The sequence below is a fragment of the Microcebus murinus genome, chromosome 7 (genome assembly GCF_040939455.1).
Source record: "Microcebus murinus isolate Inina chromosome 7, M.murinus_Inina_mat1.0, whole genome shotgun sequence".
In the NCBI taxonomy this organism is placed as follows: Eukaryota; Metazoa; Chordata; class Mammalia; order Primates; family Cheirogaleidae; genus Microcebus; species Microcebus murinus.
In genome coordinates this window covers 55,934,688-55,960,345 of record NC_134110.1, presented here as the reverse complement: position 1 = coordinate 55,960,345, position 25,658 = coordinate 55,934,688, and the positions used below count along the sequence as shown (strand labels likewise).

The 25,658-nt window shown below is 37.6% G+C and overlaps 1 pseudogene; it reads left to right on the top strand.

Annotated features, from left to right (window-relative positions):
* The window catches only part of LOC142871963 (phosphoglycerate mutase 1-like), an 84,352-nt pseudogene that overhangs the window by 12,921 nt on the left and 45,773 nt on the right, over window positions 1–25,658 (top strand).

Here is a 25,658-nt window from a genome sequence, read left to right as displayed (position 1 = left end):
CAAAAGAATAAAATTGATAGTCCAGAAATTATCCCTTACCATTCAATTGGTCTTCCACAAAGGTGCCAAGTCAGGTCGATGAGGAGAGGATAGTGGCTTTAAAAAAATAAAATGGTCCTGGGAAAATTGGAAATTCATTTGCAAAACAAAAAAATAGACTGTATAGGACACCACACACAAAAACCAAATCAAAATGGAGCGTGAGGGCACGGGGCAAGAGGGCGCATGCGCGTCCAGGGAAGGGCGGGGCCAGCTGAGACGCAGAATCTAGGCGCGTCCCACACGACAGGGCGTCCCCAGCCTGTCGCCATGCAGACAGCACCTGGAACCTGGAGAACCGCTTCAGCGGCTGAAACGATGGAGACCTGGCGGGCAGGCACTGAGAGATGCTGGCTATGAATTTGACATTGCTTCACGTCAGAGCAGAAGACAGTGATCCGGACCCTCTGGACAGTACTGGATGCCAGCGACCAGGTGTAGCTGCTCGTAGTGAGGACGTTATGCCTTAATGAGTGGCACTATGGCAGTCTGACCTCGAAAAAGCAGGAACTGCTGCCAAGCATGGCTGGCGAGGCCCGGGTAAAGATCTGGAGGCCTCCCGTGAGGTGTAACACCGCCTCTGATGGAGCCTGGCCACGCCTTCTACGGCACCATCAGTAAGGATCGCCAGGTATGCAGAGCTCAGCGATGTTCAGCTACTCTCCTAAGTCTGCCAGAGCTCTACCTTTCTGAAGTCAAGTAATACCTCCCCAGATCACCCAGGTATGGATTGCAGCCCACAGCAACAACCTTCTGGACATAGTCAAGCATCTGGAGGGTCTGTCGGAAGAGGCCCTCATGGAGCAAAACCTGCCGACCGGTATTCCCATTGTCTATGAGTTGGACAAGAACTCGAAGCCCTTCAAGCTCACGCAGTTCCTGAAGGAATGCAGAGATCTCACGTAAAGCCATGCTTCCATGTTTCCTGTGGCTACTGAGAGCAAAGCCAGGAAGTTAAGGTGAGCAACACCCTCCTGGTCTATCCCATTCCTCAGCACCTCTACCCTGCACATGTCACACTGACCACATCTGTAGGCATTTTAAGTTGTAGCTACAAATGAAGACCTGTGGCTCCCATTTTCATTTTAGCTATTTTGTCTTATGCACCCACTCCCTTCGTACAACCTAGCCAGAATAGCACCTCTCGGGCCTGAGTTCTCAGTCCAAGCTAAGGTTAAGGCTCCTCTTATCCAATAGAGTTGTGAGGTAGTAACTCCGGGGCTTTTGCTACTGCTTTATTTATTAAGGACCATCTTGAGTAGGGGATAGGGAGGAACCATGCTAAGGCATGACCAATGAGAAGAAGCAAGAGAATCTCTTTGTGTTCCCAGGAGCCAGTCCTGTACTCTGTAGTCAGGTCACTGTCTTGAGGGGGGGAGGGGGTCGACGCTCAGTCTTTACAGTGCAAGATGAACATAACCTGCCTGGTGATTTAAAAAACAACTATTTCCTCCTTGACCCCACAGGAGCCATCTCCAGAAGGTTGAGATCAATCCTGAATTAAGTTTATGTATTGTATTTACTTTTACAAAATATATGTATATAAGTAATATAAAACAAAAAACCTTTCTGGTATATCTAATGGCAGTTGAAATCGTCCCACATGTAGTCATCAGAAAATAAGCCATTCCTCACACCAATTGGGATAAGCGCCTTGAATTGTAAGGGGTGGGAGTTCATTTCGTTGTGTATTTTAGATTCCCTCCTCCACCTTGTTTTGTGGCAGTGAAATGCCTTTTGATCATGTCCAAGTGTGTCTTTCACTGTATCTGATTTCTGAATCATGTTTCAGTTGCTTAGGCCTGCCACTTGGACCAGTACTCATTTTGGGAATAGCTATACTGAATCTGTTTTCTAGATCAGAGTAATAAAGGAGAGATGTGTAATAAAAAATGGATCTTAAACTGAAATATAAGAACTAAAAGAGAAAACTTTTAGAAGAAAATATATGAGAAAACCTTTGTGACCTTGGGTTAGATAAAATGTCAAGGTCTGGCAAAGTATTCTTAGAAAAGGTAACAAATATACAACCTATTTTAAAAAGAACCTGGCTTCCAAAGACACTATTAAGAAATTAGGCTGGGCGCGGTGGCTCACATCTGTAATCCTAGCTCTCTGGGAGGCCGAGGCGGGCGGATTGCTCGAGGTCAGGAGTTCGAAACCAGCCTGAGCAAGAGCGAGACCCCGTCTCTACTATAAAATAGAAGGAAATTAATTGGCCAACTAATATATATACAAAAAATTAGCCGGGCATGGTGGCGAATGCCTGTAGTCCCAGCTACTTGGGAGGCTGAGGCAGGAGGATTGCTTGAGCCAGGAGTTTGAGGTTGCTGTGAGCTAGGCTGACGCCACGGCACTCACTCTAGCCTGGGCAACAAAGGGAGACTCTGTCTCAAAAAAAAAAAAAAAGAAAAGAAATTAAAAAGACCAGCCACAGACTGGGAAAATTATTTGAAAGCCATATGTCTAACAATACTTGTACCTAGAATAAAGAAATTGTACAACTCAATGACAAAAAGACAAACAACCTAATTTAAAAAATAAGCAAAAGATTTGAGTAGATATTTCATCAAAGAAGATTAGGAAAATGCAAATTAAACCACAATGACATGTGATAACACAAACATTACAATTACTGTAACTAAAAGACAAACAATACCAAGTGTTGACAAGGATGTGAAAAAACTGGGTCCCTCTTACATGTTGGTGGAAAAGTAAAATAGTACAGCCTCTTTGCAAAACAGATTGGCACTTTCTTAAAATGTTAACCATAAACTTCTCATATGAACCAGCAAATTCCTTCATGGAAATCTACCCAAGAGAAATGAAAACATACATTCACAAAAAGATTTCTGTGTGAATATTCATAGGAGTCTTATTCCTCATAATCAAAAACTGGAAACAATTCACATGTTTATCAATTGGTCAATAAATAAACAAAATGTGGTATATCCACAATATGGAATACTATTAAGTAATAAAACAGAATAAAGTGCTGACATATGCAACAACATGAATGAATCTCAAAAACATTATTCTAAGTGAAAGAAGCTAGACACAAAAACCTACATATTATATGATTTCATTCATATGAAATATCCAGAAATGGTAAATTATATATACAGACAGAAAGCAGATTAGTGATTGCTTCAGGCTGGGATGTAGCTGCATGTACTACAACTGACTTTTGAGAATTTTAGAGAGTGATGGAAATGTTCTAAAACTGGATTGTAGATATGATTGCACAAGACTAGACATTTGATAAAAATTATTCAATTTTACACCTATAAGGATGAATTTTATGTGTGTAAATTACATCTCAATAAAGTTGCCAAAAAGAAAAAATAAGCTATTGTATGATAAGTTCACAAAGTGAGGAAAATATCCTGAAATAATTTTTTAATAAAATCAAACATGTCCCCCTGCATACACCCATCACCTGCCTATTCATATACTTCCATTTTATATTGTGGCTTTTACCCATTAAATTATATAATGAGCCAACCATTTCCTCAGGGTAGAGATATTACAACAAAGTATTGATACAAAGAAATAATTTCTTGTTCTTTATGCTTCAAAATATACTTCTAAAACACCTTGGAGGGATAATAGCTTTGAGAATGTTCTCCCAAAAAGAATTTAGACTATTCGTACTGCACCCCACCCTCTACCCCTAGGCTGAACCATGGGGTGAGGTAGCTGGTACATAAAGAAACCAGTGACACTGTTGGTTTATTTATCTCTATCAGCAATTTGTTGGAATAGCTGAAGAGATGTTACATATGCAAAGTTTAATATAAAAAACATAATGTGCAGATCACCAGGAATTTGTGATAGCTTTGTTCTCCCTATTAGTGACATTTTCATATAACCAGATAAGTATATTGACATTTTAAATAGTGAGAGGATAGCCGCTGTCATAAAAACATATATAGAAGACTAATTCAAAAATGATTACTTAAAGAAAATTAAATATACATGTACAAACATAGAAAGATAAAAAGATTAACATATTCAATACCATATAAAAAGACTTTTATTGTCATTCATGAGCAATATCGTAGTCAAAGGACTGATTCCAAAATTAAATCCATAATTTATTTATTAGCTATAAACTGTGAAATTTATAAGTACTATTTAACTATAACTATACTCAAAACTCACATTCAGATCCTAGGTACATATACCAAGTGTTTTGTCATGGATATAGTTTCAATGTTTCAGGCCAAAATCTTATGTCAATATTTATAAAAGAATCATTGCTACATTATTTCCCTAATTCTCAGGATTACAAAAGGATGCTACTCCCTGCACTGTAATATATGATGTGAACTTATGACTGGTGTCTTTGAGGAACTTTTCCTGGCATTGCCACTTGGAAGAGCAACTGTCTTGCCACTGTTTATACTATGGAAGAGAATTTCATATACTGCTCATTTTAGAAACAAGATCAAGAAACAAACAGCAAATAACCTGGAAAAAAAATCTCTGCATGTAAGTCATCTAAATGTTTGTACCACAAAGTAAGAAACAATACACCAATGGTTGCTACTCTTGCATACTGAAACTTCTGGATATGAGTTGAGGTGAATCTAATCTTAGTAATCACAGATACCATGAATTGACCTCACACTTCCCATGAAAAATTAGAGAATCAGCAGAGCAGAGGGTTGGTGAAAGAGCATCCCAGGAGAGGGGCAACAAAGGCCCCTGTGGAAGGAAAGAGATTGACATGTTTGCAGAGTTGAAAGAATTGTAATATCGTATTAGTCCTCTTTGGAGTTGGCAGGAATATTCTTCGTGCAAATCACTTGACATGTTTTAGCATGTTTTAATCATTATGGTGTTCCTGTTTCTATTTGGCATAATAAATGTCATAAAATAATAGTATAATCAATAGATAAATGACAAGAATTAGAATAATTCAAGTAGTAACAAGTAGTAAAGAAAATCATATGGGTTGGTCTAGGCTTTAGGGTTGTTTGAATAGTTATGTACACAAAGCTGACATACCAAAGCACCTCTGAATTCTGACTCCTTTCATACTAAAAAGGGCATAATCCATCATGACCTTTCAAATTCAGGAAATTCTAATATAACTGTGGTTTGAATAGAAGTATTTAAAACTCACTTCATTTTTAAAATAATATTTTTTTAATACCTTGAGAAAATGTTTAGATTAGATGGCTGTGACTCTACTCTTTCTGAAAATATATAGTGAAATACACTGGATTGAAGGTGACGGTGTTGAAATATAGCAGTAAGTCACCTTGAGGACAAGCCAATATATTTATGTTACATGTTTCTGGATAAAGAAAGATTATATATCTATCTATCCACATCTATATCTCTATCTACATACACATGTATATTTAAACATTGATAATTTTAACTGAATTAAGAAATCAATGTAAGGCAAATAGTATAACAAGCCATTCATATAAAAAGATTTTGAAAAGTTCATAATTGTTTACTAAATACAGTTGTTTGATAAAGTCTAAATAATTCCTGAATCTAATGTAGGAAATCAATTTGATGATTTTAATGTACTCTTTGCACACTTTTTTTTTATCTTGCCCAAATGATTATGTAAATTAAATTGAAGAACTGCCTAGATTTGTATAGCAAGAAGGGGAGGTCAAAAGTTAATGAACAGAGTATAAAAATCACAGAAAAATTATTGATAATCAGATAAAATGTCTCACAATGTCAAAGACTAATGCATATCAGTAACAAAAGTAACAAAACAATAAATACAAAGTAAGGAATAAAAATAAAATAAAAAATGAATATGAAAATATCATATTCATATAATAAAATAGCAATGTCATCAGTGAATAGATAGTAATCTCTGTTAAGACAGGAGTCCACCAAATTTTCGTGTAAAGGGCCTGATAGTAACTATCTCAGATTTTGTGAGCCACAAACAGTCTGTCGCATATGCTTTTTTTTTTTTTTAACAACTTTTTAAAAAATGTAAAAGCCATTCCTGGCTCAAGGTAAGAACTTGGTCTCCAGTGGAACAGACGTGAAAATCCTGATATAAAACCATCCTCATATAGCCATCTAATCTTTGACAAAGCAGACAAAAAAGCATACGCTCGGGAAAAGAATCCCTTTTCAATAAATGGTGCTGGGAAAACTGGATAGCCACCTGTAGAAGGCTAAAGCAGGACCCACACCTTTCACCTCTCACAAAAATCAACTCACGCTGGATAACAGACTTAAACCTAAGGTATGAAACTATTAGAATTCTAGAGGAAAATGTTGGAAACACTCTCCTAGACATCGACCTAGGCAAAGAGTTTAGGAAGAAGTCCCCAAAGGCAATCACAGCAGCAACAAAAATAAATGGGACATGATCAAACTAAAAAGCTTCTGCACAGCCAAAGAAACAGTCATGAAAGTAAACAGACAACCTACAGAATGGGAGAAAATTTTTGCATCCTACGCATCCGATAAAGGGCTAATAACTAGAATATACTTAGAGCTCACGAAAATCAGGAAGAAAAAATCAAATAACCCTATTAAAAAGTGGGCAAAGGACTTGAACAGAAACTTTTCTAAAGAAGACAGAAGAATGGCCAACAAACATATGAAGAAATGCTCAACATCTCTAATCATCAGGGAAATGCAAATCAAAACTACAATGAGATATCACTTAACTCCAGTGAGAATGGCCTTTATCAAAAAGTCTCCAAATAACAAATGCTGGCGTGGATGTGGAGAGAGAGGAACACTCCTACACTGCTGGTGGGACTGCAAACTAGTTCAACCTCTGTGGAAAGCAATATGGAGATACCTTAAAGCGATACAAGTGAATCTACCATTTGATCCAGCAATCCCATTGCTGGGCATCTACCCAAAAGATCCAATGGCACTCTACAAAAAAGACACCTGCACGCGAATGTTTATAGCAGCACAATTCATAATTGCAAGGCTGTGGAAACAGCCCAAGTGCCCATCAATCCAAGAATGGATTAATAAAATGTGGTATATGTATACCATGGAGTACTATTCAGCTCTAAGAAACAATGGTGATATAGCACATCTCATATTTTCCTGGTTAGAGCTGGAACCCATACTACTAAGTGAAGTATCCCAAGAATGGAAAAACAAGCATCACATATACTCACTAGCAAACTGGTATTAACTGAGTAGCACCTAAGTGGACACATAGGTACTACAGTAATAGGGTATTGGGGAGGGGGGAGGGGAGAGGGGGGCGAGTATATACATACATAATGAGTGACATGTGCACCATCTGAGGGATGGTCATGCTGGAAAATCAGACTTGTGGGGGGAGGGGGAAAGGGCATTTATTGAAAACTTAAAATCTGTACCCCCATAATATGCCGAAATAAAAAAAAAAAAAAGAACTTGGTCTCATTTTTATATCCCCACATACTTAGTGGCTTACTAAATATAGACAGACAGACTGAGAGATGGGGTTAATTTTCTACTTACCTGAGTTATAAAACTGTATAAGTAGCTTTGCAAAAGATGAAAAAGAGGAACATAGTTTCCAGAATTATCTTTCAAGAATGCACAATTGCGGCTGGGCGCGGTGGCTCACACCTGTAATCCTAACACTCTGGGAGGCCGAGGCAGGTGGATTGCTCGAGGTCAGGAGTTCGAAACCAGCCTGAGCAAGAGTGAGACCCCGTCTCTACTATAAATAGAAAAAAATTAATTGGCCAACTAATATATATAGAGAAAAAATTAGCTGGGCATGGTGGCACATGCCTGTAGTCCCAGCTATTTGGGAGGCTGAGGCAGAAGGATCACTTGAGCCCATGAATTTGAGGTTGCTGTGAGCGGCTGACCTAGGCTGTTGCCACACCACTCATTCTAGCCTGGGTAACAAAGAAATGACTGAGCTAGCAGCATTTATGCTATCCTGGATTAAGCTTAAGCACATTATCCAAAGTGAGACGACACAAGACATGGAAAATGGGCCCCACATCTACTTGCCATCAAATTGGTACTGACTAATTAAAACTATGGTTTTCAAATCGTGGCAGTGCTCACCAGAGATTCTGGGGGGCGGGGGGGGGGAGGGACCCAATCTTAGGGATGTGGCAAGCATTTTGGAGGGGAAGGGCATAACTCTAACCCTTCTTAGGGAGAGGCAAAGATATACAATGTAACCAAAATGTCACAAACAAACAAAAAAAAAACAATAAAGAAAAAAAAAACTTTTTATCAGGTGGTGGGCAGGCAGGAGGGGGGAGAAGGAAAGGGGTATATGCTTACATAATATGCGTGGTGCACACCACCTGGGGATTGGACACATGGGGGGAGGGGGGGCAGGGGCAATGTTTATAACCCTAACAATATTTGTACCTCCATAATATGATGAAATAAAAGGAAAAAAAAAAGAACGCACAATTGCAAGAGTTGATTCCTCAAGTCTACATTTTAATCAAAGAAGTATTTCATCAAACATAAATCTTTACTTTGTTAATCTCACCACTCTCCAGAGTGCCATTATGCTTTGAAAAAGGACTAAGAAAATCTCTAGAGAAAATTGTCTTTGATAACTGCATGTAACTGGTTGGTAGTTGTGGCTTCAACCTGAGTCATATGTTGACCACATCTTTGTAATTCTCTCTAATCCCCCCCCCATAGACCACCAGTGAATGAGGATGGCTTAAACTACCTGGTTTGAAAGGCAGTGCACCAGACATAAGATTAGGGAAAATATTCAAACCTAAAAACCTGGTATCTTTCCCATCTGTAAAGGGAAATGAACAGAGAGTGGAGGGAATTGATAGAGCAGTTTGTATTACCCTACCTGTTCCCTGGGCAATTACTGGGGGAAAGAGATGGTACCACAAAAGACAGCCCTCCAGGAAATTGAGGGAAGGGCTCAGAACCCAGAGGACTAGCAACCTTGACTGGAGTTACTTGACAACAGAATCTTCAGATCCATCTGAGGGAGATCATAGATGATATGGGCAAAGGTATATCTAGGCTGGAAAGAGCAAGAACCATCCACAGTATTCTTTAAAATTAAATTTGGTACAAAAGAGAATCCTAAATTTTCTATGGACTTATGAGAAGCTACACATGTTAGCTGGGCACATTTGTCAACCCATCAGCCCCCAAGAGGGACCTTGACATGAATTATGTGAAAGACTCTCTGGGGTGAAGTTCGAAGGACCACTTATGCCATGAAATTTCATAGAGGCCCAGCTGAGCACCCCACCCACCCAATGTGACACACTATAGTACACCTTACAGAATTTCAAGCATCCTAAGAAATGAGAACCAGGAAGAAATGGGAGAACCCTTGGACAAAAAAGAAGCTTGAAATATAGAGTTTTCAACTGAATTATAATTCCTACATTTGTTTGAAGAAACTTCAGAGGAAGTCTAATCTGGTCTAGAAATAAATTATCTGAGCTAGATAAGATAAGATGTTTCTCTTTTAGGAAAGTATATATAGTTATAAGATGAGAGTTTTATTTTTGCTTCACTAACTTTTATGAATGATCACAGCCATGAAGCATCCTATCAGATATATAGAAAAATAAAATAGTATCTTTCTCAAGTTGCACAAAGTTAGAATACAGAAAGCTTTAGAAGTTCATAGGAAATTACAGACATTTAGTAATGTAAGGGTCAATGGGAGGGAGGAAGAATTTCTGTCTATGTAATTGCCCACTTGTCAGTACTGGAAGGTAACCCAAATAAACTAGGAGGGCTTTTATGATGGCTCCATCTGCCAGTGATGTCGATAGGTTTGGTGACTAGGTGTTAACACCCTCATAGCAGCAGTGACCCAAATGCTAGCACTGTAGTATGTCACATCCCCCAGACGATGAGCACCGTACCCATTAGGTGTGAATATACCCATCCCCTCCACCCCCTCCCCTGCCTGACACCCAGAAGTTTGAGGTTACAGTGAGCTATGATGATGCCACTGCACTGTAGCCTGGGTGGCAAAGTGAGACCCTAACTCAAAAAAAAAAAAAAAAAAATATATATATATATATATATATATATATATATATATATGATTCCATGAAGACCAAATTGATTTTCCCCTCAAACCAAACCTGCAGAAACTCTTGATTTCTTAAGTACTGAAATATAGGAAAGCTTTAGAAATACTTCAAACTGTCAGATGAAAGATTAATAAATTAAACTGAAACAACAGATAGCAAATATTGTGCTGTACTTATCAGAATGATCTGTAATATACGACTGACAAGTTCAAATATCTTTCAACAGTTTGATGAGGATTGCCTAAAGCAAATGCAAAATGATAATAAAAATAGGCTATAATTAAAAATATATCTAGAAATTCATGGAGTATTTCTAGAAGAGCCAGTCAGGATTATCCTGGCACAATAAATATATGTAACAATAATTGTTATGTAACACTTAATGTAACAATAAATATATGTAACAGTTGAAAGAACTGAGAGTCTTCAGTCTGGAAAAATTAGGATTTAGTAGTAGACAGGACATGTGACATCTACTGTCCAATAACTATAGGGCTATTACATGGGCATATGGAAGAGAAATCATGCTTATCCTGTGTAACTTCACAGGCATTTGAGAAAAAAAATTGATTATAGTTGGTGATAGGTATTAGTAACAGATTTTTATCTAAAATGATAAAGAAAGTTCTAACAACAAAGACCGTTGAGTGAAATTGTCTTGGGTGGTACAGCACTCCCCATCACTGAAAGTACTTACAAAGAAGCAGGACACAAACATAAAAATTGAGAGAAATTCACACATTGGATATAGAAGTTAAAGTGAGATGGCTCTAGACCTCCTTGAATTATAAGAATCATTAATTTTATTATACTTTATAGCCCTCCATAGGTAAAATTGTGAATATGAAATGTTGGAAAATTATTTTCTCAGGTCATTTCCTTTTGCCTAAAATTTTAAGAGTTTATTTTCAACTTTCTGAATTTTATGACTAAATTTACTCTAGCAATAGGGTTGCTACAGGAAAACCAACAATCTGAACTGTTTCATTAAGGAAGAGTTCTCAAACTGAAATACCTACATGGGTCAGTTAGATATTATAAGTTATTGCCATGGACAGGTGGTTCTCTCTTCCACTTTTGAAACACATCAACCTCTTGAATATTCATTAGATTTCCCAATTTTGGCAAAAGGCATGATGTCTTACCTAAGTTTATGCTAAACCCCAAAGAATTGATCACTGCATGTGTATGCATCCAGGGTATGCCTTTCTTCCACGTGGAACTCGGGGACCTGGCCTCCTTCCATCTTGCAGTTTTGAAGGTCTAGGATATTCCAATTCAGCCTTCAAACAGGGGAAAAGCAGTGAAGAGACTCTTATTTGTTTTCTTAAAAGCCCTCTCAAGAATGAAACCTCCTATTTCTGCTTACATTCCATTGATGAGAATTTGTCACATCACTTAGATAAGAAGAAATCAATGAAATGTAGTACACAGTTAACAAGCTACTTTCTAATGGCAGCTTACTCTGTGAAAGAAAGAGCACAAATAATTATTGAACAGCTAGAAGCTGTCTCTGCTACATGCTGATACAAAGATTCTTTTCCTCAGTATGAGAAAACCAACTGTGCCAGAGTGATGATAAACACCTGCTGAGAGGAAGCCTCAGTTAAGTGACTTGGACTGTGCCACTTGAGTACATATACATCAGCCACCTTGTCACTTAGAAGGAGTGGCTGCTGCAAGGTTCCAGGCAATTGACCCACATAGTGCCTGGTGCATAGTAGGCACTCAGGAAATATTTGTTGACTCCTAATAAACAAATGTGGGTAGAAGAGTCCTAGCTTAGCAGACCTTCTAAATCTTTCCAAGGAAGATCATAAATTTGAATTTATATGTAAAATCTACTGAATTTTTAATGAAGGACCAATTAAAAAAAGAAAAACCCTTGCTAGATAAACAAAATGCTTTTGTGCCACATTGGCATCACGGGCAACTAATTTTCAAGTTTTGTGTACCAGTTACTGAGGATCTTTTCAAAACAGCTCCAAACATTTTCAAACTATTTACTTAAATCAAAGGATAAATAATATTTTATAAAAAGAATAGTGATAACATTGAAGGGGAAACTGCAAAAAAAAATAAAAAAAAAAAAAAAAAAAAAGAATAGTGATAACATTGGTTTGTTTAAAACATTTTTCCAAAGAACGTACAGTCATGCTCATGGTTAGAAGACTTTAGAACATTGTCTTCTCAACATGAATACTTGCTTAGGTATAATTTTAGATTCTGATGAGGATGAAAAAAATAGAATAGAAACCAGAAAATATTGCTTCCCAGTTTAATTTTATGCTTGATTAAAGATGATGGAGGTATTGGAAAACCAAATGAAATAGAAATGAACAAGAGACTGCAACGTGTCCGTGGGCGATTTCGCTTTGGCAGGGTTCCTCGGGTCTAGTTCACCAGCTCTTGCTTGTTTGTTTTACCAACGGGAAAGATTGCTGGTTTATCTCTGAACATTTTACACAAGTTAAATGTGACAATTTCTTTCTCTTCTAATGCTGTCTCATCATATTGTTTCTGAACCAGTGCTATCCCCAATGCTTTTTCCAAAAATGGAAGCTGTGAAACTAATTACTTTAAAAATCAGCCATGAGAGTTACTTCTCTTCCCTTTTTCACCAAGACGGCTGGCCCTGTGCAGTACCTTGAATTTAACATCAATTCTTTCCTTGCTGAACATTCCAAGTTTGGCCCAAATTGGTCTAAACATATAGTTACAGATACTCCAAAAAGATTAACCAGGTTCTTGCTTTCTATAGGTAAAAAGGTCAAGTTGCAACTTTTCAGTCACAACTGAAAACAAAAATTAGAGTTTATTAAAGTGAATAAAAGGGATCATATCATCTTGTTTTGGAGGACCCAAGCTGCTTTTGGTAAAATACTTACCAACCCTTCCATTTTCCTAAATGATTAAGTTTAGCTGGTCATTCAAGCAACGTATTAGTAGGCACTGATAAGGATTTATTGGCTTTCAACACTGATTTAGCTAGTACCACTGAGGGTCTACTGATGTGCCAAGCACCGTTCTTAGTATGTGGGTATAACTCTACATCCCTTAGACACATGGAGTTTACACCAGAGAGTTTACAGTCTCATGACAATGAAAGACACTGGCAATAGCCTGACATAGCTATAATGGGAGTTTGACAGACCTGGGTGCACCTAGAAGCATCATGGGTGTCCCACAGTCAAATGACTCTCCTTCTTGTCATATCAGATAAACTTCTGCATGAGGAACAGGTGTAGAGACTATGGTAGGTGCACCAGTCTCTCATATCTACCATGACTTCAAATTCCTAATAGAAGGACTCACAGTCTAGTCTAATTCATTCATTTTAGAGAGAAGAAAACCATGGGCACTTCCTAATGTTGACTAATATATCTACTATTTTTGTCACTTTCTACATATTTCCTCATTTCTCTGAAATCTCCAGCTAGAGATAATCACCATCTCCTTTTGATTCCCATGGAACTGTGTTGCCATCTCTCTGGTGAAATTTACTGTATTCTGCCAAGTCTGAGATGACATCTATTAAGATACTCCTGATTTTAGAGATTATTAAAATCAGGGAGTATAGGGGGTAGGGATATGCATTTAAAAATAAATAAAATGTGGTATTACCTTCTGACTTATGTTTGAGCTGTATATATGCTTGTTTTATCTCCCCCAATAGATTTTGAGTTTTTAAAAGCTGACTAGTTATAGTCATTTTATATTGCCTGTTGCAAAAGTTCAACACCTTGCACTATACAGGCACCCAGAATATTTGAAAACAATGAAAGCACAGTTTATCAGGTGGACCTGATAGAAGCCAGGTTTCCCAAATCCTAATGCAGAATTCTTTATACCACATAATAACATCATCAATCCTTGTAAGAGGGGGTGAATAGGAACTTTTAATATAAAACAATAATCATAAAACAGTATAATACTTATGCAACAGTACCAATGTGCCAGGTACTGTGGTTAAGTGCTATACTTATCTTTTAATGTTTACAATTGCTGAATGTCCTTGTCCTCATCCTCTCAGCCTGTCTTTTTGCTCTGGCCATTTTGTGCTGGTGAAGCCCCCTGGACCTCATGTCAGCCACATTGCCTTTCTCCTGCTTTCAGCCAGACTTCTGTGCCTCTGCTAGGTGGGACATTTTCCTGCTTTCAGCCAGACTTCTGTGCCTCTGCTAGGTGGGACATTTGGGGTAATCCCACTCAAGCACACTTGAAAACCTGGAAGTGCAAGGAAGTTATATCCTCTGAGCATCACTTGATCAATGGGGCCAGGGAGCTAATGGGTAAATATCCCCCTCTTCTTCTCAGGCAGATGATCCTGAGCTGCAGTTTCTCAGGGAGGGCCCTGTAGAACTTATGCCCATTTTCCACATCAGGTTCTGGCTCTGTCAGGCCTGATTTCCTTCCTTTCCAAGATAAAACACCCACACAGGATGCCTCTTTTCAGACTCAGTATTTTGAAAGAACCCAAGCTATGATCTCTGTGAGGTGCTTGCATTATTAATAGTCCAGGCTTCAGATGAAGAAACAGAAGCACAGAGAAGTTAAGTCATTTGCCCAATGGCCTACAGCTAGTCCATGGTACAGATGGGATTAGAACCCAGTGAATCTGATGCCAAAGCCAATACCTTTAACCTCTTTATGTTTTCTCTCTTCATGGGAAATGAAAGTTGATTTTTAAATAATCAAATATTTTTCTGTATAATTAAGCATGATTTGTTATGTTGTCATAATGTTACATAGTCTACTGTCAAATACTATAGGGAATTACTATTGCTTAGATAAGTATCAGCTCCATACCAGGTACATTAGTATATGTTATCTCATTTCTTCTCACAACACTCTGGATGGTTAATATTTTAAAAACTCATTTTGCCTATGAGAAAGCAGGAGATCAAAATATTTAAGTAGCTTGCCAAATTCACAGAGCTTGTAAAAGCTGGAGTGGGAATTGTTTACCATAATAAAAAATATTTGTTACAAATATTTAATGAGCACCCATGGTGTTGTAGGCATATCTCTGGGAACTAGACTACAGTCTAGGCCCCTGCCTTCATGGAGCTTATATCTTAATAGATATAAGATATAGATATCCAGATCCACACAATAATTCAAACACCAAGAATCGCTGGGTAGTGATAATCTAAGACAATAAAACAGTGCATTATAGGATGTTTACTATCATTGCTGGCCTTACCCACTAGATGCCAGTAGCATTCCCCAAGTCAAGACAACCAAGTCATTGATGAATGTGCCTAAGGGATAAGGGGCAAAACCTCTTGGAATTAAGAATCACTGATCTAGAGCAAAGTTCTTCAGGTGAGATCAGGCTAGACGTATGTAAAAAGCAAAAGAAGTTCATATTAAGTAACAAAGAGAGGGGCAGGAGATGAGGTTCTAAAGGTAGGCGAAGGTCCCACCATGCTAGGGCTTTTAGGCCTCTGGGTTTCTAAGACTCCTTGAGGGCGACATCAGCATAATGTGATATGATCTACATCTTTGAGGGTCATTCTAACTTCTGCTTGGAGAATGGTTTAGGGAGGGGAGTGTAGAGCAGAAAGGGTCAGATCAGGTAGGAAGCTGCTGCAGTAGTCCAGGCAAGAAAAGAGAGTGACTTAGAAGAAAATGACAGTAACAGAGCCCAATAGACAGGTTCAGAATAAGTACTGGGGCAGAGTTGGCAGGATTTGTTAACAAATTAGATGTAGGAGATAAGGCAAAGGAACGCTCTAGGGTGAATCCTAGGTTATGGCTAGAGTGCTGGGCAGGGTTGCTGTTTACTAAGATGAAGAAACTGATAGGAGAAGCAGATGGGGAAAGCAGAAGAGAAATCCAGCCTTCTGGTATGTTCAATGCTCCATGTTTATGGCCTGGGCTCCCCAGAAAGACAACTGCTTTCCTCTCTGCTCCCTGGTAGTTTAGTTGCAGAGGATTTCCTTATTCAGAGTTTGCTTGCATCTAACCTCCTTAAGCCTTTGTTTTCATCATTTGACAAATGGAGTTTGTAAAATATTTATTGAATGCCCACTGTACTTATGACATGGTGCAGAGGGCACTCAATAAATTGTCACCATTACTAGCAATATGTCTCAATACTGAAGTGGGAGCCTTTGTTATTTCTCTGATTGCTCAAACTGGGTGTGTAGGGGAAGATCAGAGCATGGGTCCTACTCAGTGTGGCAGCCAGTTTGAATGTGCAGGCTGGCTCACTATACTATACCAGAGTACCTCAACTGGAACCACTTTCTCAAATTTCCCTTCCCTGGATAGTTGTGGTTAGTGTCAGCCACAAGAGACAATTGGAAGGCAGAAGTGAGGTAGTAGCCATCTTTCTGCTCTGAAGTTTGGTACAGAGCAGGTGTTGTGACACAGAGCAGGTGTTGTGACAGCTCACACACATTGTCTCTGAACTGCTGGCTCCCCTATTGGCAAGAGCCACACCTTATCGTGCATGTCCAGTGGTTTAGTCAGATCTCCTCCTTCATCTTCTTTGCATCCTGGGCCAGGAGCAAGTGCAGCTCTGTAGAGAATGGCACTAGCTTTTCCCACAAGTCACCTGCATCACTAAAGGTTTGAGAGACTGATACAACCTCCAGGCTTCACTTTGTCTCCCCTGCTTCATGTCATCCATCTTCCTAGCCAAAGTGTTGGCCCTGCTCCAAATGCAGAGGTAGAACTAGGTATACTGCTTAACCAACACCCATGTAAGGTGCATAATGTCATCACTATTGTAAGTCTCTTACTCTGTATCGCCCATAGCGGTTCTGTTTCCCTGATCACACACAGCCTTACTAGTACAGTAGGCGTCATGTCATCCCTCTGGCCCTCTTGTTGTGCGCATGTCAATGATGTAAACCTCCATCTGTAATCACATTTAGATAGCATATACTGTATGTCAGCAGTGTTCCATGTGCTTGTATGTTAACCCATATAATCCTCATAGTACCAACTCACACTGTGGTTATCATCCCCATTTACCATTGAGTAAACCGAGACCCACCAGGATTGATACACAGATGATGTAAACCAGTCTGGCTCTGTGGACCTGCTTATAACTGCTCTGCAAGGCTGCCCCTGACTAAGCTGATTTGGAAATTATATCATTGTTTTGTTGTTGAATAGCCACTGATATTTTCTCCTTCTTGATTTTTTAAGAGCTGTTAATCCTCCAGCCACTCCAGTCTCCACCTGGTGTCTCACACTCTCCTAGTCTCCAAGCTGCCTTCTTCTGTCTTGTGCTGCTTTCTCTTATAGGTTCCTGAAGTTTGGTGCTTTGGTTGCACATGTGTCTTTTCCCTCCATGATGTCTTGTCCCTGTTGTTTTTTGCCTGGAACATAATGTCCTGGCCTGCCTGCCCAGAAAATCCCTAGTCATGCTTCCTCATGGCACCTTCCTGAACTCCTTCTTGTAGGCAGCTACCATAGAATATGTGCTAATGCATTATTTTTCTTTACCTCTTAGTCAAGTTCTTTGACCTATCCCAAACCCCACAACTCCTCCAAAGATGTAAGCCAAATTTTATTTATCTTTGGTTTTCAAATGACTACCCAGTGCCTCATAAGGATGTAGAAGTTACTTAATAAATGTCCTTGGTCCTCAGCCAAAATCTATTTTACTATGTTCAAACTTCTTGTAAATATAAGATTACTACCTAAGAAAAATTCTTCCTGAGCCTTTATTTTTGCTCACAAAAATCAGTATTCTTCAACTTTTTCTTTGGTAAATACTGATTAGTACATTTTTATGAATAAAATGTATAGATCTTGAAAGTATACACACACATCTTCACTCAACTTTAGCTATACAGAAAACATGGCTTTGAAGTTGTAGTTGTTGTAGACATAGGGTATTCTTCCAAGAGAGCTACCTAGCACATACGTACACTTTTAATTTTATGTTGGGTGAACCTAGATCAAGGGATAAAAGTAATAAATGTGAGGACTACAGACATTCAGAGCTGTGCACCCAAGATGCAATTGATGTTTACAACTTCTCTTATCCCACCCTGTAAGCATCAGGGCCTGTCCTCCCTACAAACATTAGGATCCAGTTATCTGGAGCAAATAGATCAAGGACTTTATAAGCCACAGGTCTCATAAAATTTCCTCTCTCAAATGCATTGTTTTAATAAATGTCTTCAAAGCCAATGGTGCTGATTTTATGATGTGTATTCAGACAGTCAATGAAAAGACTGAGAAAAGGGAAAGCAGCAATAAAATCCCACCACTTGATGAGTCAAATTGTAAGCAATGTGCAGCTTTGTAAACTTGGCTAAGTGAAAGTGAGTATTGGACTAACAAAAAAGATGGTTATAAGATCAACTTTTGCATCCAAATTTGATCCAAATCAGATCAAGCTCCTTATTTTACTTGGTTCTGTGTTTTGCACATTGTAGGCATTTAGTAAATACCTGATAAATTAATGAATATGTCCATAGTGCTTTGTCGCTTACAGTTTACCTAATATTAAAATATCTGATAAATTTAATTATATCCTTTTTACATGATTCACACAGCTTGAACTTTGGTGAAAACAACAAATCTAGGCAGCAAAGTGAGTAATTCATTCTAGGAAAAATATGCAACCAGAGTGTTTAATAAACTTAGCCTTGCAATGAAACCATTAAAAATGATTTTTCAATCCCCGTCCCTTCATTATTCTGCTTTATGAGACTTTGTAAACCAAGAATTCACATGGACAAGGCAGAGCTGGGTGTGAGCCCTTCTTTTGGAGTGCTTGCCAATGGGGATAAAAGAGCCAAAAGGAACCCAGAACAGTGTTCTGTCTACATTCTCTTAGCTACCACTCATAATCGCCATCATCATGTAAATATTTATTGCAGCTGACCCTAAAACTGCCAAAGGAATATCATTTTTCAAATTGATTCTAGCTGCCATTTTTTCTAACAATTAATAAATTTACTTTAGACAAGCAGGTGATTCACTAGACCCATTTTGTATTCTCAAACATGGAAGCATATAATTGAAAATGAATTAGAGTTAATTCAGGAAATTCTCTGTACTATCCCTTAAAATAATAATAGTGAGTTAGAAGGATTGGCTTTCTATTTTCTTTAAAAATGAAACCATGGACTTTTTCTTTTAAAAACAAAGGCATCCAAGTTTCAAAGTTTCAGTAATTGGTTTTAAATTTGGGTTTTCTTTGGGGTTTTGGTTTTTTTTGTTTTTGTTTTTGTTTTTTTTTTTTACTACCCATACCAGGTGTTTGAGTTGACATGTACATTGTACATTAAGCCAAAACTTTAATAGAATGAATGTGCAAGAATAGCCTCAACATCAAAGTTCTCCGAAAGCTTTCAGAAAACTATCACCCTTCCAAAGCATTATCCAGTGTTAATGTCCTATCTAGATGCTAAACAAAGCAAATAAAATGAACTACACCCTAGGGTTTAGGAACATACAACACAAACATTTCCTCACAGCCCTAGCTAATAGCAGTATTACTTTTGGGGGAGTAATAATCCTAATAAGCATACAATGTAAGGTTGTATGCAACCCAAAAAGCAATTTAAAGTAGTTTTGCTTAAATGGCCTTTGCTCTTCCTTCTTCACTTTTCTTTGCCCTTTCCACTCAGTTCCCAAAGTTGTAGAAGATTGTAATTTCTTCAGACGATCACACCAGTATCTCCTATTCCTATATTTCTTCTAATACCTTGCCACTCTGTCTATCAAGATATGAGTCTATGCCCCCTTCCCTTGAATCTAAATTGGGTTTTGTACTGCCTCAACCAATATAGCAGAAGCAATGTTATGCAACTTCTGAGATTAGGTTATACAAATACAATTCACCTCTTTTTTGTTCTTTTGAAATGCTTTTTATTGGAACTCAGCCACCATGCCATAAGGAAGCTCAAGCAGCCTATGGAGAGGCCCATTTTAAGGGAAATCAAAGCTCTCAGACCCTAAGCCCTACCTAAGCTTCAAAGTGAAAGCCAAAACCAATTTGACAGCTATGTGAATGAGCCATCTTAAAATTGGATCCTTCAGACCCCTTTGAACCACACATGGAGCAGAGATAGACCATTCCCACTGAGACCTAGCCAAATTGCACATTTATGAGTAAAATTAATACGTGCCTTTTTTTAAGCCACTAAATTTTGAGGTGGTTTGTTATACAGCAATAGATAATTGAAAAATCCTCCCTAGTGTCAGTATAATCTGTTATCTTTCCATTCCCATCACCAGTGTTCTAAATTCAACTTCTCATCACTTGCCTAGAGTATTGCAAAAGCTAACTGTTTTGCTTCCCTCCAATATTTTCTTGGTTGATTGTCATTTCCACAATCCATCTTCTGTCTTGCCAACGTATACCTCATTTATTTTACTCTCTGTCTCAAAAATAGAGAAAAAGTTCAAACTGTGATCTCAGAAGTTTTACATAGCTACCAGTGATTGTCAATTCTGGCTGCCCATTACAATTATCCAATGAGTTTTTCAAACCAATGTCTGAACCTCAACCCAGAGATTCTTATTCAACTGGTCCAAGGTGGAAACTAGTCACTGGTATTTTTAAAAACTCTCAAGATATTCTAAAGGGCAGCCAAAGTGAAAATCACTGAAGCTATTAGGGGCAGAAAACAACATTCAAGAATGGATGTAATGAAAACAGGGCCAACACCAATATTCAAGAAATGAGTAAAGGATGAAGATAAAGAAGACAGATCTGGAGTTTTCAGAGTAGGAGGAAAAGCAAAAGGTTAAAATATCAAGCAAAGGAAATGTTTGAGAGAGAGAGAAATGTCAGGAAGATACTAAAGATAGTTCAGAATTCATGAAATTTTCTCGTTGTTCTGTTAAAGTAAGTTAAATTGGAGATCAGGCCTGAAGAATCCCTAAGCAGACAAAGCCAGTTAGGCCTCATAAGTGACCTTAACCTGGCTTGATTTGCAAATATAAGTGAAATTAATTTGGGCTGTTTCTTGTAAATATCAATTTTAAAAAATGAAACTTAAACTCAACCAATCAAAAGCTGCCAATTAACTCAGAGTTATATGACTGGGGACTTTCCAGCAGGATAGACCAAATAAGGCTACTGTATAAATATAACCAATCAATTTTTTTGCTTTACTTTCAAAAGTTCATCCTATAAAAACCTTGCCCTTGTATTCCCTTATTAGAGTCCCCAAACCACCTCTGGTTTGAAGCTTCACAATTCATGAATTGTTTGCTTAGATAAATTCTTTAAAATTATATTATTATGTCTCAGTTTACTTTTTATCAGTTTATTATAATAAAATGATCAACATAGTCTTGATAGGTAAATTTAATTCCAGAGTTGAATGAAAACCTACGTGAATCCATGAGGACATGGTTTCATTTCACATGTCAGCATATTCCCCAACCTTATCACAATTCATATCAAGTGCTTACTATTCATCACATCTTTTGCTGGTGATATAGCAGTGAACAATACAAAGTCCTTGCCCTCATGGAGCTTGCATTCAAGTCAGGTATGGCAGACAAATAATAAACAAGTGAAATAATATATCATAAGTTGGTAAATAATATAAAAGACAAATAAAGCAGGAAAGTGGGGAAAGGAACACTAGGGCAGGAGAGGGGATGGGATGGGGGAATATTTTATTAAAGAGGTCAGAAAAGTCTTCACTGGAAAAGTTTCCCATGAGCAGAGACCTGAAAGAAGTGAGGGAGCCAGTCACGTGGACAGACACCTGTGAGAGAGTGAAAAAAGAACAGGGAGCACCTGAGGACATGCCTGAGGCTGGAAAGGTATACAAGGAGGCTAATGCGGCTGGGTAAAGTAGACAGGGTGGAAGGTAGAGGTCAAAGAGATAACAGCAGTAAAAAGAATGGGTTTCAGGAATAGGGAGGAGAGATTATGATCAGCAATAGTTCTTCACCTGGGAGGACTTTAGAATCATGTAGGGAGATTCTCAAAATACCTGCACTTAGCCTGCACCCTGGGAGATTCTGTCTGGATTTATCTAGGCTGTAACCCAGACATCAGCAATTTTCAAATAGCCCCAGGATATTGATACTGTTGCTATAATGGTTTATATGGATCACAGGTCTATATAATTCTATAGATTTTGCTCTCAGAGAGATGAAAATCCATTGAAAGGTTCCAATGAGAAAGAGGCAGGATCAACATTTTAACTAGTTCATCCTAGCTTCTCTAACTATACCAACTTCTTTATCAAAGCAAAAATATGCAAAGAAGAAAATAGAACTATTCCCAAAAAGTCAATAAAATTCTTAAAGGATAACTGCCCTGAGAAGGAGAATCTATAGTATGTTTTTCAAAATAGACTTTATGGGGCAAGAACTGATTCAGATCATTTATCTCAATTTTTAACATTTTCCATAATGAACATATGTAGCTTTTGTATTAATAAAAAATTTGTCATTTAAAACATTAAAATATAGATTAAAAGAATATCAATTAACTATTAATAAATATATTTTAGATAAACTATTAATATAAATATATTTTAGATAAACTATTAATAAATATATAATAGATAAACTATTAATATTATATTGTATTATTAATCTGTTCTTCCAGATGTGTTTCTTAAGGAAAGATTTTCATGACGGACAATGGATAGTGTATTATTTTGCTATGGCCACGAGAAGAAAATGTCACAAACTGGGCAGCTAAAAGCAGCAGTGTATTATCTTGCAAAGCTGAAGGCTAAAAGTCCCAAATTCAGGAATCAGCAGGGCCACGTTCCCTCTGTGACTTTGATCAGAATCCTTCGTGGCCCCCTCCTAGCCCTGTTGGTGGGCAGCAATCCTTGGCATTCCTTGGCTTGCAGCTGCTTGAGTCTAACCCATACTTATCTTCTTATTGTCTTCCTTCTGTGTGTGTCTTTGTCCAAATTTCCCTTTTAAAAGGACAGCAGTTATGGGATCAGGCCCACCCTAATCCCTTCATCTTAACTTGGTCAAATATGAAAAGACCCTATTTCTAAACAAGGTCACATACTGAGGTACAGAAGGTTAGGACTTCAACGAATCTTTTTTGGGGAGGTAGAATTCAACCCATAAAATATTGGTTCTTACAAAATCTTTAGTAATAGAACTGGTATCACATGCCAACATCTTTATGAAAGCAAAAAATCTACAAAAAATGAAATAGAGCTAGTCCCAAAAAGTTAATAGGATTCTTGAATAAAGGATGACTGCCTTGAGAAGGAAAATCTATGGTATGTTTTTTTATTATTATTCTCTCACTTTTTCTACTCCAGCAGACATTTTCTAGAGAATGATTAAAAACTAGAAAAAGACTTGGTTATTTTTAGTGACTTTCATTCATGGAACATGAATTTTCAATGCTTTGGTGGGTTTACATGTAGGGCTGGATTTTTTCACCTTTATGGGCACATAACTCTTAACACAGGTTTATTGAAATTAGAGAGGCACCTCCATCCTTCAAATTGTTTCACAATTCCAGGAGAGTGGGGATTAGAATCTTAATTGTGAGGTCTGAGAGGGAATGGACATTAGCCCATAAACATGTTTAAAACATGTCTAACTTGCTGAACAACTTCATTTCGCTTAATGAAGGCTTTTGTTTTCAGCAGTGGGACGAAAATTGTTAGGCAGACAGATGAACTTTATTGGGTCACTGACCTTGGTTGAAGGCTGGGTTTGAGAGCCAGTAACAAGCCTCATAAAGAAAAATCTAAGCAATACATACTGCTCAGCCTTGAGATATCCTCCAGGCATAGCAAATCCTTATCAAGAGGCCACTGGTGACCCAAGTAACCAAGCTGAGCTGAAATTAATGTGTTAGTACACGTGCTATACAAGGAAAGTGAGCATTCTGTAATGGGACTGAGAGCAAAAGAAGATGAAGAACAAACACCTACTTCTTGATATATTATCAAACATCGTGTTTGGAATTGCTCTCAAAGTACACACAATGAAGTATAAACTGCATTTGACCCATCTATTATCTGTAAGTTAAATATCTCCAATTCATTTATTTCCACTAATCAGCTGCTACACATTTTTCTCCAGCTTCTGCCATCTGGTTTTAATTACCAAAACAATCCTCAACCCAAATTGAAATGGTAAATAGTTAATCATCACAGGCTTTCAATTTACAGGTGCAGTCCAAACTAAAGGAAATAAGCAGATTTATTTAGTTTCAAAGAAAATCAAACTTACATGAATGTAGAACATTATCAAAGCTACCTTATTTCTTCAGTGTTTTGAGAGTTCATAAACAAAACCCACTCTAAGAGATATAAAATAATTTTAGATTAGCAAATAGTGTTATGTTGGGCAGAATGATTGAAAGTTTAAAAGACTCAGGCTAACAGATTTCATTTAAGAAGTAAAACTGAAGACACATAACACCTCCCTCCAACAATAACAACAAAATCTTTGGACATATGAAGTTAGATAACATAAATATTTCAACAACTAGTAAGTTAAGTTTACCCTCATATCATATTTGCATCAGTTTGGGGGAAAAGAAAACCAAATCCTTACTTTTCCTTTTCAGACAAGGGAAATCAAGGTAAGAAAGAAAAGTAAAATTAACATGCTGAGTGTCCACTATGTATTTATTATGTTACAAATTCAACCTTGTAAACAGTCCTGTAGCGATTATTTCTCCCACTTTAAAGATAAGAAACCTGAGCCAGGGAGATAAAATAAAGTCAAGTTGAGAGTCAAACCCAGGGCAGTCTTTGATTGATGGGCCTCCATGGCCTGATTAACACAAGACGAATAGCAAAATGTTGATAAAAGAAAGTTTCACTATATTTCTTTTAAAGGACACTACTGGATTGACAAATATTGGTGCTAAAAAAAAATAACAAACAGTTAATTTTCCATTGGTACATGTCTCATTAAGGATAAAGTCCAGATGATTTCATATGTATATTTATACACACACACACATACTTACACACACATGTATACATTGTTTGAAATAAGATGATAATTAAGTGTTTTATTTTTAACATTCTGGTGTTTTTCAATTTTAACAATGTGTTGAGCTTTAAGTGACTAAAGGTGGTGTTTTGAGCTTTCCAACAAGAAGGAAAAAGTTATACAAATGTGTAAGAATTAATATTCTTAGACTATGGTAAGAGGTTTTTAATTTTATAATTATTGAAATTATACATCTTGCTAAGGAAACAGTTGGTTCTTTCATGTTTATGTCTGCTTAGACCCAGTGTTTCTCAGGCATAGTGCATAGAGCACTCATATTGGAATAATCCTGAATATTTACAAATTCAGATTCCCCCGGCATTACTCATAGGAATTCATATTTTTGACAATCCCAAGTTGATATAGTACCTTCATTGAACTTTATCTGAGTTTTAATTTTATAAGTTTCAAAATGCTGACTTCCCACAATACCAGCAAAACATGTTAATAAGCCAAGTTGAGTTTACTGTTTACTGTGGTAAGGGAGAACTTACCTCAGCAGAGTCTTAGTACCCATCAGAGGCCAAAATTAGGATGTTAATTGGGATTTTGAAATTGGTTTAAGATGAGCCTTTAAATGTGAAGGCTTCATTATGACTGTGTAGGCATCACGGATAATAGTTTAGGATTATTTGGCATGGCAGGATGAGGATGCTAAGGACAGAG